This window comes from Hyalella azteca, unplaced genomic scaffold (genome assembly GCF_000764305.2).
Source record: "Hyalella azteca isolate HAZT.00-mixed unplaced genomic scaffold, Hazt_2.0.2 contig12168, whole genome shotgun sequence".
Taxonomy (NCBI): domain Eukaryota; kingdom Metazoa; phylum Arthropoda; class Malacostraca; order Amphipoda; family Hyalellidae; genus Hyalella; species Hyalella azteca.
The window spans coordinates 61,367-69,270 of NW_025942132.1; positions in this window are offsets into that span (position 1 = coordinate 61,367).

A 7,904-nucleotide genomic window follows, 5' to 3' on the forward strand; every position below is an offset into this window, starting at 1 on the left:
CAACAAACTACATCCTCAAAAATGAGCACCTCAAGGGTCAACCTTATACTAGTTCAACCATAATTGGATCCATTAAGTAAAATGAATTATTTCTTGGCTAATGTTTTTAAACATATAATTCCGTTACAATTTGTGTGATGGTTTCTGTTTATTTTAAGGTAAACTTTTTTCCTATGTCATAGAAGGGATGACGACACAAGTTCTTTTCTACTGTTACTAACAAAGTTTTATAAGTTTTATCGAGCAAGTTATTTTTCATCCCTGTTAGGTCAGACTGCATGAGCTAACTACACTACGTGTTTCTCAAAAAATAACACCGAATTGGGTTAGGTAAAGCAAAGAGCACGAGAAACCTACTACAAAAGACTTTTGATTTGGAGTATGTAGTTTCATTTTTTAGTCACAAACACTGCTGTGAGTTAATCACGTATGGAATCTTTTCTACATATTTTTAAGTAAAGAGAAAAAAATTACCAACAAAGGGATCTTCGGCGTCAGGTCACATCAGGCCTATTCTTCAGCGCCTACATCACCATGACATGACATGACATGATATAGAATAGAATAGTAGTGTCGGCACTGAAGAAATAGGCCCATAGCCTGTTACCAATTCTTGTACTTTTCTTGACTTGATTCATAAGGGATTCGGCCTTTAGAACCCGATCTTTCCAGAACTGACGATTGATTAAGATAGTTGCTGGACTTATTGCCTGGTCGGTAAGTTGCTAGGCATTTTAAGACTGAACATATGCTCCTGCATAGCTTCGTCTAGTCTGTTCTTGAAGGCGTTCATACTGGGAGCGTCAACGATGCAATCAGGGAGGCTGTTCCACATGTCGGTGACTCGAAGAGAGAAGAAATGTCGCATGGGTGTCCTTACCTTATGACCTTATGATGAGTTCGGGACTTCCTCGTCCCCGGTCACGCTGATGCGCCGCCTTCGTCGTCCTCCCTCTCAGAGTCGTCGCTAGGCAGGTCACCCCGCCCTCGGATCCCGGATGTAACGTTGGACGTGTTCCGTCCATTTGCCCTCCTTTGGGCCAGCTGATGCAAGATGCTGTTGCTTGTCACTTGCTTAGGATAGTTTCCCGTTACTGGACAATCCGGGATCTTTCTCAGCCACTTGTCCAATCGTCTCTTGAATGTTGCAAGGGTGAACTCCTCTCCTCTCAGCGCTTTTGGCAAGGCATTAAAGAGCCTCGGTCCTGCCACGGACAGTGATCCCTCACGAAGAGTCTGTACTCTGGCCGTGGCTCGGTTATTAAATGGGGGAACCTCGCACCGCCTCCCTCTCCTTTCATTGTAACGTGTCACTATTCTGGATGTCTCACTTTCAAAGTTGGGAGCCAGTCCGGTTATCATCTTCCAAGTGTACAGTATGATATACCTTTCTCTTTTCCTCTCCAGTGTGTACAGCCCCAGGTGTTTCAGCCTTCCCCAGTAGTTCAGGTTCAGCTCCCTTATGCCGCTGATCCTGTACGTGAAGGTCCGCTGCACTGCCTCCAGTTTCCACACCGCACCCGCCTTGAGTGGCGACCAAAATTGGCAGCAATACTCAAGATTGGGGAGCACGAGGGCTCTGAAGAGTGTAATCATTGGTGCTGCTTCTCTCGTTCGAAATGTCCGCCATATCCACCCCATCCGTTGCCGGCTGCGCGCGACTATTTCCTCGATATGGGCATCGAACGTGGCTTCAGTACTCATCAACACTCCGAGATCTCAAACTAGTTGCTTCTCCTCAATTTCTGTGCCATCTGATGCTAAGTATCGATGTGGCATCCCGATCTCTTTGAGGACTCTGTATCTCATTACTTCGAACTTGGTGCCGTTGAACTGCATATTGTTCACTAGGGCCCAATCGTAGATTAACGATAGGTCATCCTGCAACCTCTAGCAGTCTAGGTAATCTGTGATCTTCATCAGCACTTTTGTAGCGACCGCAAATGACGATGTAGAAGCGTGGTGTGTTCTGAGTCAATATCGGCAATGTGGATGAGGAAGAGGATCGGTCCAAGCACTGGGCCCTGCGGAACTGCGCTTTTCACCTTCGCTTCTCTCGATTTCGAGTTTCCAATTGCGACAGCTTGTACTCTATCTCTAAGGAAGTTGTGGATCCACCTTAGCATGCTTCCTCTTACCCCCAACAGCCTCAGCTTTCTAAAGGGCACCCCATGGTCAACTTTTTCAAAAGCATTAGATATTTCTAGGATGTCTAGGTCTAGGTATATCTAGGATGTGTTACAACGCAGTTTTTTAGTTCATAGCCGTGGCCCCTGGTGTTGCTTCTTGTTTCAAATTCTAGTAATCCTTCTGGGACCTTGTATAGGCCATGAGTATACTGTTATACACGTATGTTTCAATGAGGTCCCCACGCAGACGTCGATAACCGAGGCTCGGAAGCTTCATAATCTTTAATCTTTCCTTATAGGACTTGCCTTTCAAGCCCGGAATTATCCTTGTTGCACGTCTTTGAACACTCTATTAAATTTTTATCCTTTTCAAGTTTCGGTGACCATACAACGTTTCCAAACTCTAGGTTCGGGCGCACGACAGCAACAAACAACTGCTACATCGCTTCTGCATCTTGGAACTCGAAAGAGCGGCTGATCAGTCCAAGTCGTTTATTGGCTTCATTAACTTTGCCTTCAATATGCGTAGAAAATTTCAACTTATTGTCGATTATTAACTCCTAAATCTTTTTCCATTGTCGACTGTTGACACTCTGTCGTTGCAACCGTGTCCTCTCATACTATAATCTTGCTGTTCATTATTCTTGCCAAGGCGTATTACTTTACATTTGTCAGCGTTAAAACGCAGCTGCGCACTTATCAGCCCAGTCAACCAGCCTGTCAAGATCACCTTGCAACTGTACTTTCTGCGACGTATTCTTTACTGTATTATAAATTTTTGTGTTATCAGCATTCATCGAGCAGACGCTAGACACAGCTTCTTGCAGATCGTTTATAAACGCAACGAATACAACAGGCCCGAGAACGCTTTCTTGTGGCACGCCGCTGCGCACTGAAGCTAGTCTGATACGGACCCATAATACAAACACGTTGTCGTCTCCCTACCAGAAAATTTCTTATCCATTTGAGTACATTACTCTCAATTCTCAAAGACTTCAATTTACCCAACAGCCGCTCATGTGGGACACTGTCAAATGCCTTGGCAAAATCGAGGTACACTGCATCTACTGGCTCCCTTTCGTCCAGGAGGCGGGTCCATTCGTTCAGAGTAGACAAGAGGTTAGTGGTGCAGGATCTCCCGGCAATAAAACCATGCTGACAGTCTGATTGGAGATTATTAGCAGTCAAATGATCCATCAATCGATCCCTCACAACACATTCCATTACCTTGCAAACGACACTTGTCAAATTGACAGGGCGACAGTTGTCCGGGCAGCTTTTGACTTTTGTCACCTTTTTTGAACAATGGTGTCACTTGAGCTTCTTTCCAGTCAGCCGGTAAGATCCTTTCCTTCAAAGTTTTTCGAAAAAATGACGTCAGTGGGCCGGCTAGGACAGTTGCTAACTATTTAAGTAATCTGGGGTGGAAGCCGTCCGGTCAACAAGACTTGTTTGGATTTACAGCGATAAGGCGCTTGAGAACCTCTTCTTCTTGTGCTTCAAAACTTGTTAATTTAGAGCCGACTGGGCGCTCTGCAATAGCTGGAATACTGTTCAAGTCCTCTTCATTGAATACGCTACTGAAAAACTTATTAAAAACGTTAGACTTGCCCTCATCAGAGGACATCTTTCGTTGATCTACTTTCAAATCAGAAATACCGTTCTTTATCTTGCATTTCGAGCTAGCGTACAAAAAGAAGGCCTTCAGGTTTTTCTTTTGCATTTTAGCAATACTTTATTCGGGGGTTTTTACTGCGGTGCGACAGCTTTCTTTAGCTTGATTTCGAGCTCTTGCGTATAGGATCGCTACGAGTCTGAAAATAACGCTGGTAGGCTTCTTTCTTTGTTTTCAGCTTAGCTAGAACTGTACTGTTCATCCACTGAGTTTTTTAGCTCCACCTTCTTAATTTGAGGTACACGCGCATCAACTGCAGACATAACCGTGTCCTTGAGTAATGGCCATGAATCAGCCACATTCATGTCCTTAATACAGTTCGAAATATTCACTGCATTCACTGCTTCACGAAGTTTATCATAGTCGCCTTTCGCAAAATTTAAACGCTCACGCTTTCGAGGCGACTTTTCTGTACATCACTTTAGACTGAAAAACAATGATTGGTGATGGCTTTTGCCCAATGATATGATATGATATGATATGATATGATATGATATGATATGATATGATATGATATGATATGATATGATATGATATGATATGATATGATATGTACGTCTCATACATCATCCGTCACTCATCAACTGGAACGGTCAACGTTTTGGTCAACGTCAACAACAAATTTATCTTCTCTTCCATGAATTTTTCACTCATTCATCTACGCAAATTAAGACGTATAAAATAACGGAAATGATAAAACGACATCATCCTACATGAAATGTACTGCATCATCAAGTCCCAGTGTTGCGTATTAGAAGCAATGAGTACTGTATGTATTCCAAATTGCTTCTAACAATTCGTATTCCTCTCAATGGACAAATGCGCAAGAGCGCTAGAGGGTCAGCCACTGCTTTCACGTCCGAATTTCGGTGCTTTTATGCAATCTCGATCATAAGTAGCCAGTTATGTATCCGGCTTTATTTACTCACATTGCCTCGACTTTCTCTCGACACCTGAACAGATCTAATCAAAATTCATTAATAGCTGCAGAGGGTGAGAAAAAAAGTGTGGCTAGTAAATTTTTCGCAAAGTGTAGGCATGTGAGAAAAAAATTCTGTCGTTGGCTGCAAGAAGGACTGGGTAAACACGTGAGGTCGTGCAAAAGTGGTTGCATATTTTATTATCTCAATAAGTGCTATTATCTCAATCCAAAAACAGTGCGCAGCTGGTAAATCTTATTGTGTTCCAGCGTGGCCTACGGTTTATAGCTCATATTCTGAATAGAGCTATTTTTTGCTGAGGCTTGGAATTGGCAGGGTAATTTACGAGTTGGAATTTCGGCCCACTACTGCATCGCAGTAGGTGAGGCCGGGTACAGAATTGCCTGCTTATGAGCGGGCAGGCTTGTAATTGAATAATGTTAGTGGACCGGCGGTCTTGCTTTCAGCCCAGAATTTATTGGCTACTTTGCCCTCCATTCTTTACGATCAATGATATAGCGGTATCAGCGTTGAATAGGCCAAATCTTGCCTGTCGCAACTTATTGACCTTAGACATCGCAGAATTCTCACAGCTTGTTGGGATTGCGAACCCGTACATCATTGCTTCAATCTTTCAATCTCAACCACCCGTCCACCTTGTCAATTATGGCCAAAATTGTCACAGGAAGCTGAGATCGAGCCCACAACTCACTGTTGTAATCTTGGTTCTCAGTAGTCTGTACTTTGACAACGGGGCCACCGGGCATTGGGCAAACCTTTAAGAGTAAACTTAAACGAAAGAGTTTCCAGTACCGTATTTGCAAGGAAATCTATTTCCAGCAACTGCGAAGTTGTGAGGCAAACATTTCCTCAAGTTGGGTGAAATTTATAGTAAAGCATTCATTTTTCACTATCCTAAAACCAAATTCTATATCGATTGAAATGTCTGAATTAAAAATGTCTCGATTTAGGTCATTAGGTCATATTACGAAGAAATTACGAATTTTACAAACATAAATTCCGATTCTGAAACGATTGAATTGAGACCCTTGAAATTCATTCAGCCACTGCTCAATCGTACTGTGAATTTTATTATGGAAATTGGATACAATAAGGAGTTGAATGACTGTAGTTGGTGTCGGAAAACCTTATCTTGAAACTGCTGAACTTATATCCTTGAAATTCACACAGCCACTTTGCAGTTGAGAGGTAGTTTCATGTTTAGACTGAGTTGAAATATTGAATTGTATCTTGAAAGTCAAGGTGCTTGTAATCATGCTTCTACCTGTCCAATCGATCTGAAAATTTGAACACTTGCGTAAAGTCGGTGACAATGCATGAATCAATTGACAGAATAAATAATTTTGAAAATTCAATTTTTTTATATATCAAAAAATTTGAAAACAAATTTTTTTTGTGTGTTTGAAAATTAAATTAGAAATTTATTTCACATGTGTAACATCACAGACACTGGATTCTTTAGAAGTGTAGTATTTGAAAAGTAATTTTTATACGCATATTTCACCGTGCAATTGGCCTCGTGTATAGGCCCTATATTTAGAAAAGAAAGTACGTAGTTTTTTTAAAGCTAATGTGTTTGAAATTTAATGTTCTCAACAAGTGTTACTCTTTTATGTTCATTTCCTTCAGAGTTTAATAAGCTGTGCTGAGTTGGGCGACTTCGAAGCGATAGGCGACAATTACAACGCGACTTTTATCCTATATGCAAAGCTTAATTGGCTTATATAGGCATCCACAAGAGCCTATTATTCATTTTTTGTGATGTTGTTTAATATTGTTACTTTGTCGCAGACGCGTGTGTGAACAAATATTAAAGAGAGAAGGACATAACAAGCGTTCTGTAGTCTCAACTAAATCTATAGGCAGCGCGAAGAATATCTGAAGATGAGTTAGGTTGAGCATTCAATTTGATTCCATTTTCATCATAAATGTATCTAACCGACATCAATGCGCAGTGATAACTATCAAAAAGTCGTTTACTAAGTTTGTTTTTGGAAGACTAAACGCTCTTTTCCCGTAACCATTATTGGTTACGGGAACCATATTGATTCCCGTGGACCATATTGGTCCACGGGAAACCATTGGTTTCCCGCAACCATATTGATTTGATTTATATTTAATAGTCACAGTTATTATCTACTTACCAAACCACTGCGTTTAACATAAACAAAACTTAATTTCGCAGATTTCGCTTTCTCTTTATAGGTTATAATAAGCTCATTCATTGACTAATAAACAGGCGACACGTGATCAAATTAAATTCTGATATTTAGTTAAAAAAAATATATTTTGTCATTGGCAATGCGAGCGTCACCAGAATTTGTTTCTTTTTCCATTTATGATAATATATAAACCTAACTCTGTGACCAACCAAGCTAACTAGTCATATGTCATTGTGATGTTATTGTGACGTGAAATGTTTCCTACCGTAATAAATGCTCAGGAATAATAATCGAGAAAACCATTAATTTACTTTGTCAGTTAAAAATGATTTATGAGAATTTCAACGAGTGACTCGCCATCAAATTATATTGGAAGTGCCGCGTATAAACTGTAGTTCTATACTTAAGAGGGAAATAGCTGAATGCAGTCATTTATTTATAATTTTTAATAAGTTATAAACGCAGGCACGTAACATACTACATAGAACACGCGCTATCCGACGAAAATTAAATGCAAACCGTAAAGATATTAAAGAAGTAAATAATGGAAATCCCTTTAACGAATGCGCTTTTCCTGTAGGTATTCTGTATGCAGTCAGCCTGTCAGGATATTACGCAGAAGACAATTTTTAGGTACAATATCATCCTGAATATAGTTAATTTATGAGAAAATCTTTATGAATGAAATCTTCGGATAATACGTGGACGACAAAAAATTGTTCTATAGACATATAAAATTTTTTAAAATGACAATTAATAGGAAACATATACTAAATGCTCAAGATATAAGGATATTAAAAGAAGATGAAAGACATGTTAGGATATTGAAAGAAGATTTTAACGAGCGCACAAAGCGCGTTGTTGCGCTCTTCATCGACGATAACCTGCAACTGGCCGATTTCTGTCAGTGACTGTGACTGAAAAAATGAACGACATCAACATGAACCCATTGATATCTTTGTCACAAAAATGTTTAAAATGAACAATTAACGATGGA